Raw genomic sequence first — 13,319 nt, forward strand, 5'->3', positions numbered from 1 at the left:
CACATTTTAGTGCCAGGAAGCGAGAAACTGGCAGGATGAAGCTTATCGGGCGAATGCCACAAGATACATGAGGGAACAAACTACAAATCCCACTCGACGGGAAAACATGTGTGTGAATGTGTGTGTGTGTGTGTGAGAGCGAGTGAGTGTGAATGCGGGCCTCCCCATCAGCATGTCCTCAGGGTTGTATGTACACGGTATTAGTGAGTGTGTATGTGCAAGCTTTGGCACACATACAATATACAGTTGTGCGTGAATGGGAGAGGCAGAGACAGAGAGAGTGGAAGAGAGAGAGAGAGAGAGAGAGAGAGAGAGAGAGAGAGGAAGAGACAAACTAATCCTCTGGATGCTTGGGGATCACAAGGAAGAGGACAATCACAGCCACAGGGTCTTCCGACCCCAGACGGGGCGCCACAAAACTCCCAGACCAGCACCAGCACCCAGGGCAACGCACAGAAAGGGCATCTCCGTAAAGCACACCAGAGGCCAAACAAATGAAAAACAAGCATAGGCAGAGGGCACATAGGAAGGGAGGGAAAGGAGGAGAAAAACAATAAACAAGTCAACTCAGTTATATTCCGCGAGGAGATCGCTAAGGTCAATCCACCTCTGCTGAATCACTTAAAGGAGGTGTATTGGAAGATTGGGTTAGATTAACCCCTTGGACATTCAGACAGAGAGGGTTTCAAAGGGATCATCAGAGGGATGCAAAACCAAATAAGACGTTATGTTTTGTTGAATAAATACAGGAATGCTGCACATTACTGTCCACTTCACCCCAACTTGATCCCTATATGGATTTTGTGCAACAGCTTGAAATGGTAATCACCGTATTAGACATTGTTATATGTGAATCGTGCAGATGGATTTTAGTATTCAATTTTCATCTCGACTAAATATATCTGGAATAAGATATTTTGCAAAAGTACACACGCAGGAATTCTAAACATACATATCTCAGTGTCCCAGATTTTATGAAACCTGTAAAGAAAGAGAACTGAGCAGACACCAGGGATCATATTTCTTATTCCTCTGTTTTCTCCCTCTCTGTCTCAGCAAGGATTCTGTGGGTCTGAATTATTAATTCTCTCCCTGCATTCGATTTGTATGGCTTGTCACTTTTATCAAATTATATACAGAATCTCTCATTCGTCTGGGCACATTCTTTTAATTCAACTGCTACATGTCACCTTGCTCTAAATTGGACATCTTTGGCGACTGTTACATACTAGAAAGTTGATTAATATCTTAGATTAAAACGTTAACTCTGAGATTTAATTTGAAGAGTTTCATTCCAGAATGAGATATGCACCATTTAAAAAATGTGACAACTGTTCTTCCAAAATGATTGATAGCACAAAAGGAAAACATTATGTTTTAAAGTTAAGTTTTAAAGGGTAGTAGGTAGTTTTTGACTGACAAAATGAAAACACTTCTACTGATTGGATCTGGTTTATATTAGAAGTGAATCATGAACATCAGCTAAAGGTTCTTCCAAAATGTGTATATATAGTGTTTTGGGAATGGAAACTTGATCGGATGATTATAAAATGACATGGAAATTCTCACCTGTCATGGCTGTATTTGTCAAGGGCTTTAACCCTGGGAGCACCTGACCTCTGAAGGATGACTTGTCACAGGCGGGAGAGTGAGACTGCTTATTTTGCAATAATGTCAAGTGGTAAAATGACTCACCGTCTATCTGTCTTTTGTATCAAATTGTCTCGACTGAGGACGGAGTGAAGGCACTTGACCTCTGTCACCTTCCAGTTATTACATGTTTTGAAAGTGATGGCAGTGGAGTCCATCTCTTATTTTCTCGCTCTATCTTTGGTCAGTACCTCTTAATGGCAGACAGTTGGTTTGCCGCTAAGGGAGTAAAACGGTTCAAACATAAAACGCCCTGAGGCGGTTTACTACCGCTGCCACCACATCAACCGGCAGTAACACTACAAAACAGTTTTATCCAGGGCTATTAATAACAGCTCATTGCTTTATTGACCAGATATGTTAATAATCACATTGTAAATCGGTCATTAATCTTCCTGGCAACTTGAGCCTGCACTGCAGCAACATCCTGTTGAGTTGGCATCCCATCGCCAAGTACTTCCTCTTTCATTGAATAAGGGCTGGTCACATGCTTTCGACTCAGATCCTCTTTGCTGACTGCGGATATTTGGATGGAAAGAAGAGAATAATCTATTCAGTGCTCCGCCTGATGCATCTTTAGGTGTGGGAAAAGGCAAAGGGTTGAGGCTGATAGAACGATTGAGACATTGCCTGCCTGTACTCAAGGTTGTCTTTTTCAAAATGTGTGCTCTCGCTTTCCCCTATTATAAATAATGAAACACATTTTTGAATTACCTCGGTGGCCCCTTCCCCCTCTCTTATAGGCTCAAGAGAGGCAGGCATACTTAGAGACCTGAAATACTTTAAGCACTAATGTGCTGTTCAGTGAACCGTCACAGTGCCAAGATTGACACCATTTTTTATGCAGCCCCCCATTAGTGTCACTCAACCCCCATCGTGGCACATTAAAATAAACTAATGATGTTTCTTCACCAAATGTCTCATGGAGTATTAGCCGAGAGAGTGGCTGCTCTGTACTTACTGCACTTTCACCCAAAAAGTGGTACAAAAGAAATTTCTTACCATGTCAAAGATGTAATACAGTGGTTTTATATTCAGATGCTGTGGAAAAAAATGATTTTGGCAGATAAAGCAAATGGCTGCATGACTCGATGGCAAGAGAGAATCATTGTGATGACAGGAATTGAAAGACCTCAGTTTCCTCACCCTCTGTTCCCTGTGTTGACCATAGCTGCTTTATTTAGGCTCTGCAGTGATGCAGGGGAGGCAGATCAGTGTCACTGAGGCTGACAGAGGCAGGCGCGAGGCTTAGTTCCAGCCTAGGGCCATCCTCGCTGCTCTAGTGGCCTGGATAGAGAGCTACTGCGGGCCCTTTTGCACGGACAGCCTTCTCCTTAACCCTCTCCGGACACCTCTCTGGAACTACTGAAGGGGAAATCGAAATATGCTGCCGTTCCGCAAGGTCGAGCTTAGGCAGGACTGACACCTGCTGCCGGCCATGTTCAACATGGCATCCGGAGGCTTTGTAGGCCCTGTCTCACTTCTCTATCGGCAGCGCTTTAGCACAGTTTACTTTTTGTTGGATTAATTCAACAGCAGCTCTGTAACCAGGCTAGTATGTTGCGAAACAGGCATGTGTAAGTGAATACGTCTCAATTGGTGTCTATTTTTCCATAGGAGCGGATTGACTCATTACATCTATGAATCACCAGGGACATTCTTTTAAATGCAGGCAGAGAAGATAACAAGGCCAGAGATCGGATGTAAATAACAACGTGCAGAACACAGTCCAGAGCACTGAGAGGTCCAGAGTTGACACTGTAATACTTTAGTGCAGCTGACACGCTGTCTCATTTCTGAAATATGATGGCATTTCTTTTTTTCTCTATGCTGGCATCCCTCTTCATTTATTTCCGCCATCCTCTGCCCCTGTCGCTTTTCTACATCTCTCAAAAGTCCCTATATCTCTTGTTGCTGTACTGGACATGCCACAAATCAGCTAAAATCAGCTTTTTTTTTTCAGTGGCATTGTCTGTTATTCTGTCTCTCTATATGTGCACATATTGTGTCTAAACTGAACAGTCTGTCTTAGGGCCCTATAATTTCCCTTGGAAATGTAAGATTTTAGGGAAATTGCTTCAAAGATAGTTAATTTTTCATCACTATGTGAACAGAAACTTGTCCAGGATACTCTGGCCTATGTAATGTGCATATAGAGTGTCAGCATGAGCCCGGATGATTTGTAGAGGAAGAGAGGAGAGGATGTCAAAGCGACCACCAGGAAACAAAATGACTACAGGATCTAAAAAGTTGATAAACACAGCACTTACTCCAAAGTTTAGAATAGAGCAATTCCCAAATGATTTCTATGAATCAGACAGAATCTGCTGTTTTACAGATTTTGTGAGCACAGTCTCGACTGGAGACGCAAAGATATTTGCAAAGATGACGCAAGTCAAAGATCCACCTGAAGAATAAAGCGTGTGCAGAGTCCAACATGCTGTTAGAGACAATAAAAAAAAAAAAAAACTTTCCTTGTCAAGCACTGCAAACAAGGGGGAACCCTGCCAGCATCGGAGAGCAGCCTCAGGCAGGTGTATCTGCCCCGGATCTTTGACACACATATGAGTGCCGTCCTGACCAAAGTCTGTGGCAAGGACTTGTGCTGTTGTGGATGAAACCACTGCCAACTTTGCTCTGTATTATACACATGGACACACACACACACACACACACACACACACACACGCAGACACATGCAGACACACCTACCGTTTTGGTAGAAAGAATGAGTAAAATGAGAAAAATAAATCCATAATTACCAAATAAAATGAGTTACGGATGTAACTGTGGTTCTATGAATTCTGGATCTTCTCCATCTCACACAAGCACAGGTCGAGTCCTTATACCAACAAAGTCACCTGTGACCTAGGATGATAGGGCACTTGCCCCAGTATAAAACCCCTCGCCACTCCGTAATCTGTTCCAACAGAATCTTCTCGACAAGATTCTGAGTGTCGGAGAACTCTGGCAGTCATCCAGAATTCATAGAACCACTCTTCGTGACTGCCAGAGGCAGTGCTTTAGTACTGGATGGCTTGTACCAACAAGGTCATGAGGAAGTGTTTACCATGCTAAGAGGCAGAATGGTATGATCAATTAATAATAATAATAGCCTCTGTTATGCACAATGAGAGCGGCGAGATGGCTAGCATTAGCTCGTGGGCTTCCGGTAATTAACTCTGAGATGCGAGAACTCCCGCAGATATCTTAAAACAACCACACCAGAGTCAGGCAAGCGAAAGCATTCTGCAGGAACTGCAGTAGAAGCTGTGTATAAAAGGCTAGCCCTCCAAGCTGGAGAGCTGCAGTATAGACCCAATATTAGCCTGGCTAATCAAAGCTAACAAGCTAGTCGATGCCTAGTATAAGGGTAATAAGGACTCACCTGTCCTGCTGTATTGTTTTGTAGAGTTGCTGAGCATAACATATCGTAGCGGTGAGGCCACCACCGACCGTTCAAATGAGGGGACCTGTAGGCTCGCCGCAGCATCTGGTGGGTGAAAACGTGGCACCAATTTTGATGCTAAAGCAAACTAGCTATCAGCTAACAATGTTGACCTGCTATTATCAATACACAATTTACAAGAAGACAGAAGGAACAGATTATGGCATGACAAGGGGTTTTATACTGGGGGCATGTGCCCTATGTCATCCTGGTCACAGGTGACTTTGTTGGTATAAGGACTGGAGATAAGATGGAGAAGATCACCACTGATGGTCAGGAAGAATCAAGTAGAACCATAAAAATTCCAGGAAAAATAAAACTGACAAAAACTAAATTGAGAAAAAAAAATTAGGAATCTGACAAAAAATAATACAGATTTTATAAGCCCTACTGTCTCCTCGCTTGCTCAAGTGCCTTTGTATTTCCTTGGAGCAGGCGTCCATGCCACTCATCAAATCAAATGATGGTTGCTCAGTGCAGTAAGCCATTACCTTGGAAACCAGGAGGTGATTCAGTGGTTGGGCATGCACCAATCACCTACAAAGAGCAGTGCTCGGTTTAACCAATGAGTTTTAGAGGTGGGGCTATTGTCTGTAATGAAAGTACATTACATTTACATTACATGCCTGAAAAAGTACACTTGCCGCATTTTTGACCAGGAAAGGCGCTCTTAATGAGAAAACAAGCTTCAGCTAGTGTACTCGCCAGGGCCTTCTCTGTTATGAATAGGTTGGCCGCCTATACATTACGGCAAGAAATTCAACATGTCTGCCAGGGGTACTTGGGGAAATCACATTCCTTGGTGTGTGGGAGTGTTGCTTTTTATTACCTGCCTCACAGCTTCAAATCCAATTCCATCTCCCTGCTTCTCCCTGGGCCTTCCTCTGTCAGAGTGTGGAGAGAACATTGGATAGGCGATGATGCAGCCTTATGGATGGAACGGCTGTAGCCTGCAGGTGACTTTAAATTAACACCCTTCATTAAGAGCATCCATCACATCAGATCCATAGGGAATCACCGTGGAACACCCGTGGTACGTAGGTACAAAGCCCACAGAAAATGGCACTGATGCTGAACACATGCACATCAGTCTCCATTGAAATAATCAACCTGTCACACAAAGGTGTCCTCAATAGATTATTCCAGAAATGTGGAAGATGTCATAGGTTCTTGTTTCTGCACTGGTTTCCAGGCGGGCTGGCTGGCTGCTGAACAAGATAGTATTCTCCAACCACAGGGGTAGAAGAGAGTCTGAACCTGTGACAATACTGTGTTGGAATGTGGAAGGCCTGGGCATAAATTCGGAGGGCTCGTCTTTGTTTTTTATACAGCACAGCTGCATCCTTTATGAGGTGAAGAATGCCTAACCAGCCATCCAAGGCAAAAGACAGGCCAGGCAGCCAGGGCGACAGCAAAGGGTGCCTAGTTTACATTCAGGGGGACTCAGAAAATATTCCCCTGGCCAACTTATCCTGCTGAAACAGCGGCCACACTTGGCCAACGGAGCTGTGATTTTTCAGGGGCCTGGGAGCTCCAGGGCTGGCGGAAGCTTTAGCAGGGGAAGAGGCAAGAAATCTGGGCTGCCGAGCACACCACTGGGCCGGGATCCCTGAGTTGAATTTCTGAAAGGCTCATTATTCTGGATTGGGGAGAAAGTGGCAGTGAGGGGTGGAGGGGTGAACACAGGAGCTCAAGGCAAAATGTCCATCAGAACTGCTGTGGTGCGTTTAGACACATCACCACTGGGACAAATGGGGAGCAGGGGTTGGAGTGAGATCACATGACTCACCGGAGTTAGTACCACTCCATAGGTTTTTACTGTACAGATGCACAGTTGTCACATTGTATGCAGAAGTGTCTCTTAAAGTAATGCGGAGGCCCACTGTAAATTAACATTTCAAGTTTTTTTTCCCTTTCTTTCAACTGATTTAGAATTAATCAAATCAAGTGCTGCACCTATGACTTAAGAAATTCTTTTTTATTGATGATGAAGCAGTGACATGATGAATGTTAGATTCAAATCAAAACATGAAAGAATGCGCTTTATATTCCCTTTAATTTGACAAAGAGTCCAGTCTACGTTGGAATACATTATTATCGAGGCTTACTGCACTTATAACTGACATCTCACCAATCTACATTCAAGGGCTTCAAAAGGGAATAAAATTATGAGGGAAATTACAAGGCAAGTGAGTTTTGGTCCCACACGGGGAATTAAAACTTATTATCTGTGACAACCTGTCAGCCAGTGAGAACTCAAACATGAGCATAAAGCTCTGTGAGCCACATAAGGAAGAAGAAAAAGAATGAAAAAAGACGAGAAGGAAAGGAAAAGAGAAAGGGGCAGTTAGAGACATCATTTTTACACAGAAAAAAGCAGAGCCTCCCTCAGTAATCAAAGCACAATAAATGTACTTTTACAACTTTGATTTGACAAGCTTGATCTCGACGTATGGTCATATAATTTATGAGATCTTACATTTGCTCTGACTGTATTTGGGATGAAGGGATCTTTTTTTTTTAAAGATATATTGAGTGTTTAGATTCAGTTTGTTCAGAGGATGGCTCCAGCTAAAGAGGATTCAGTACATGAAGCCCACATGCCCCAGAGAGTGCTACAATTATGAATTACAATTAATTCAACTAAAATGATCCCATTTTAGTCTTTACCTTACCACTGAGGAGAAAGCTAATAATAATGAACAAAACAAATCATATATCACCTTCCGTTAACTGAGTTCAAGCGTAACCCATCACAGACACTTAAACCAATTTCAGGGAATTGCAATACTCTCTGGAAAAGACAGTCCGATGCAATTAGTGGGACTGATGGCAAATTAGACAGAATTATCATGCTATCTGATTTAATGGGGTTGGAGTGGCATACGCTCGCGCTTCCATAGTCATGATGTCATCAACACGGATCCCGAGGGGGCGAGCCAAACGTTTTACTTTAATGTCCCCAAAGGAAATCCACTCCGATTCGGTCCACCCACCCCTAACATCCCACCTGGGAATGCCCATAGAAGTGCATGAAAGCACAGCAAAAGCTTAGGGAAACTTCAGAAAGAAACTGTGTCTTAGAAGTTGGTCAAAAAACAGCACATCCAAGCATTACCAAGTTTAGGCAACTTCTGAAGAGCTTTAAAGCTTGGCTGCTCTCTCAAAGATTTTTTTTTTTCCGCTGAAAAAAGAAAACAAAAACAGTTTGCGTGTGGTAGTTTTGACCAGCTGTGTGCTTTGCCATGGATGCCATTGAAAATGTGAACAGAATTAGTACAATGAGCTCCAGCAACCACAGGCCTCCCAAGCTATGTTAAATAATACAGTGGGAGTGGGGAGGATGAGGAGAATTTTGGTTGCTCATTCCACGGCTTTGTGTCATCCTGCTGACATCTGCTACATTTGCATGGCAGCTGGAGATCCTTGGATTAAGCGCTTACAAGAGTATTGCCATATCTCATTTAACAACATAATCATCTTATGAGGAAGGCGATGTTTCATCCCTGATGCTTTACAAAGCTTGGCATGCAGTTTCCTCTTACTCTCTCCCTTTCTGTCTGTCCTCTCTCTCCCCCTGCTCTCTCTCTCTCTCTCTCTGTCTCCTTCTTCCAAGCAGTCTCTCTTTCGCCGCGATGCCTTTTGACTTGCAGTTTTGGGTAATTGTGTCTTACAGGACATGGTCTGTGCAGGATTTGTGGTGTAGATCACATTATTTCACAGACACAGCTCTTTCAAACCCCCCACCCCTCCCTTTATTTCTTCAAGGCTATCCACGCTCTGTCCTCAAAAGCTCAATCAACATTTCACCAAGGTCTCCGGAACCACCCACAAAAAAGCAGTATCTAAACAAAAAGCTCCAAGGCTTTGCTGCTGCCTCTCCAGCTTGCGGTGAAGAGTTAAAGCCGTCCATATTTCAGTGCTGCCTCTAGCGGCCAGTCAACCGGACTGTGAACTGCACTCGAACCCACCAGGATAATGTCACTGCGGTTCGATTTAGCTTGTGGTGATCATGTTCATATTATGAGCGGCAAAGACGGTCACTGAAAACAATTTTCTCTCTGTTTGAAGAGTCTTCTGTTACACCACTACACAGTAAACTTTGTTAGCAGTCCCTTCTCCCCGAGTATTATTTTTCATGGTGGGATGGATGAGAGGGAAATCTCATAGCGGAGAGACACACGAGAGAAGGTCTTGAGAAGGGTTTGTTCTTACAGCAGCAGTGACTTGCATGGTTCCACAATCAGGGTTCCTAAGTGTCTGACTTTTCTGGGCATGAAATTCTGCTTTTTTGCTTTGTAAAGTACACGCTTAGCCAGAGGGATAAATGGGTCTTTGTCCACTCAGGTTACCGACAGAAGTCCAATTATTTTCTCTTAGCCATCCAGTCTGGTTTTCCTTTTCTCCTTTCCCCAAGCATGTGATTGAATCTAAACCTGCTCGTCCTGGCATCTTGGCCCGGGCCTCCTCTCCTGTCCACGCTATGTTTATTTTATAAAGAAAAGTACAATATCGGAATCATCGGATGGGTCAGTGATGTGAGATAGCAGCGCAGTGTGAATGTGCTGATGCTGTCAAGCCCTTTTTCTTCTCTCTAGTCGCACTGGTAAGCGATTCATATTTTGCTTTTACAGTGCCTCGCAGTCATGAGCGTTTCCACAAAGAGAACAAATTGGCTTGACAGAGAGCCTCTACATTCCTCTACAGATGGACAGATGGTTTGAAGAGATTGTACTCTGTTCTCTTATGTTAAACTCAACTGGACTACCCAAAATACAATACTCATAAGAATGTTTGCGATTAGAGTTTTGCACGTACACATACAAACAATGAAGACACATATGTCATATACAGTATATAGCTATCTAGGTTGCCTCTAACGTGCCAATTTTAGGCCATGTAATGCGTCAGACACTATGGCTTCCATTTTGAATTCTCTTTCTGCCCCCTTCACGCATTATTACCAACTTGATGACTTTGATTCTAGATTTAGTTTTAAACTGAGATTAAATTGAGATGTGAACCTGCAGGCAAATTGGTTGCTCAACATCCACATTTTTAGTTGCTACTGTTTCTTCAACCACATTTTTCAATGTTGTTGGCCAAGGTTATTCGTTAATAGCCAATTTTGGAGGTCAGTACGGTACTGTAGAAGCAAAACCACCCAGGACACAATGAAGAAAATCGATAATTGCAAGGGTAAACTAGAATTAGCTTGTGTATCAGTTGTAAAGATGGATATTCTGCCTCGGGAAAGTTTCTTCTCCTCCTCTGTACCTCTACCACCTCCTTCCAATTACTGGGATAAGCTGGCCCTCTTTAGTGTCCAAATACATTTGGGCAGGTAAAACAACCACGGGTCAGGATGTCCACTTTGCAAAGGCACAAAACTGCAGGTGGGCTCTCAGTGCCAAACGTTATTATTAGCATTATTATTGGTCATTTGTGTTGAGACCGCTCTCGACTTGGCTCAACTCTGAAGCTGAGGTCTCTCGCAAACCCATCGAAGTAAGATTAACCTTTCCACATAGGTTGGAGGATTAGGTTTATTCTGCACTCTTCCTTAAGCACTCCAAGCTTTGTTTGGGCCCTATTATATCCTTCCCTCTGTCTGTGTGATGTACTATGGTAAAGTAAATCAACACAACACTGAAATGGCATCTTAGCAGTCCAGTTTTTCATAATTACTCTCTTCTCTCTAGAGGTTTTCTGTTTTCATTCCCTGTATGGATTGATCAAGGCATTCATGTCCTGGGAGATATCTTTAATGGCAGTGGCCTGTGCTCTTATATCTGACTCATCATTTTTCTATATCTCCAATTACAGTCATCTATGGAAGCATATAGTGTACACCAGTGTTTCCCCCAGAATGTTTTCTTACATCTTCGGTAGAAATATATTTGATTAAAAAAATGACTATAGAAAAACTGGTCCTCAGTGCACAGCAGCTTAGCCTACCAAGTGAGACCATTTTGGCCAAATATTTTCAGCATAGCAGGTCATGATCTTACTACCGCCACAGTAGAAGATAGCAAACACTGGTGTACACCCCTTATACACCACTTACTACAAACTCTCTGCATTCTATCTTGGACACACAAAGTCACATTGACCAGGTATGGGCCAGGGACTTTCTGGATGGTTCATTGAATTGGGTAAGAAAATGGAGCTATGTAGTTGTCACATCTAAAAACCCCAATCAACAACTGATACACTTTAATTTCATTCACAGGAGAAATACAGAAAACAGAAAAAGCTTTCTTAAGAATCTTACTCCATTCTGTGTTCTGTGTCCAGATGGACGTCGGCTCGTCCATGCAGATGTACTGGGAGTGTGAAGCATTTTTGGAATCAGGCGTGCTCCACGTGTCAAATGTTCTATGGGCTGAATCCCAAAACAGTACACTGCCTTCAGAAAGTATTCGGTCCCCTTGACTGTTTCTCCCTATTGTTGTGTTGTAGCCTGAATTCAAAATCTACAAAAAAACACCTCATAATGGCAAGGGCAATAATTAAACATTTTTGAAAATTTTGTGAAAATGAAACACTGAAATATCTCATTTCAATCATCGTTCAACCCCCCTGAGTGAATACTTTACACAAGCCTTTGGCAGCAATTACAGCTTCAGTTCTTCTTAGATAAATCTGTTTCATCTTGGCACCTCTGGATTTTGGGAGTTTCTCCCAGTCTTCCTTGCAGATTTACTCAAGCTCAGTCAAGTTGGATGGGGAGTGTCTGTAAACAGCCGTGTTCAAGTCATTCCACAGATTTTCAATGGGATTCAAGCCCAGGTTTTGGAACTACTTTCACATTCTTGTTCTGAAGCTATTCCAGCGTTGGCTGTATGCATGGGGTTACTGTCCCGTTGAAACATAAATCGTCACCCCAATCTAAGGTCACTGACAGCTGGTTCTCCTCAGGAATTTGGTTTCATTCATTGTCCCCCCCAATCCTTACAAGTTCCCCAGTCCATTCTGATGAAAAGCCCACTCACAAGATGATGCTGACACCACCATGTTTCATGGTAGGGATGATGTTAGATGTGTGATGAGCCGTGCCTGGTTTCTGCCAGACATAGCGCTTTGCATTACGGCTTAAGAGCTCAATTTGCGTTTCATCAGCCCGCAGAATCTTTTGCCTCATGTTTTCAGGGTCTTTCATGTGCCTTTTTGCAAATTCCAGGCATGCTGCCATGTGCCTTTTTTAGGGAGTGGCCTCCTTCTGGCCACTCTGCCATTCAACCCAGACTTCTGAAGTGCTGCACTGGCTGTTGTCCTTCCGGCAAGATCCGCCATCGCAGCTCTGTAGTTCTATCAGATTGGTCCTTGGGTTCTTGGTGTCCTCCCTGCCTCAGAGTAGTTCAATTTTTTTCCATCTCCTAATGATGGAGCCTACTGTGGTCTTGTGAATTTTCAGCACTTTTTAAATTGTTTCATAACCTTCCCCAGATCTCTGCCTCCTCACAAGTCTGTCTCTGAATTCTGCGGACAGTTCGTTGGACTTCATGGTGGGAAGTGGAGTTTCTGCACTGACATGCACTGTCATCTGTGGAAGCTTATATAGACTCAGTATGTGTTTCATTCTAAATCTTGTCCAGCCAAGTGATTTGGCCACAGCTGGACTCCAATCAAGTTGTAAAGAAATCCCAAAGACATTCAAAGGTATGTGCCTTAAAGGATAACGCTGGTGTTTTTAAATGCATTTCTTACCGTCAACAAATCTTATGAAAATAAAAACATCAACAATGTGTTTGCTCTACTCCCATTACTTTCCGACTTCCCACGTTCCCTTTTTAGCCTTCAACCCAGAAGTCATTGGCTCCAATTGTAAGCTAAAAACCTTTCATCTCACAAAGACATAGTTTCCATTTTAAAAACTGTTACCACGAAAAGTCAGGCTATTGTAGTTATTAGAAATGGGAACAAATTCTTCATTACGCCGGGGACTATTTTCTGTGCTATGGAACTACTTTCCTGAGTTTGCAAAGTGTTTACAGCCGGCTTATTAAGTTGTTTGAGGAAAAAGTCGGCTGGCCCGGTGCATCGCAATGATGAAATATGTTGCCCAGAGCAACGGCATGGCTCTTTGACATGTTTTTAATAGTTTTTTTTAATACAATGGAGTTCTATGGCTACTGAGACATGGCTTTATTGGGCATCGGCTACATGGACGAGACTTGTTAGCAAAACAAATTCATTGCTGATTTTGTTATTTTCGTAG

The sequence above is a fragment of the Centroberyx affinis genome, unplaced genomic scaffold (genome assembly GCF_046629955.1).
Source record: "Centroberyx affinis isolate AG114_WGS23_722 - 3 ecotype Tasmania unplaced genomic scaffold, CSIRO-AGI_Caff_v1 ptg000072l_1, whole genome shotgun sequence".
NCBI classification, from domain to species: Eukaryota; Metazoa; Chordata; class Actinopteri; order Beryciformes; family Berycidae; genus Centroberyx; species Centroberyx affinis.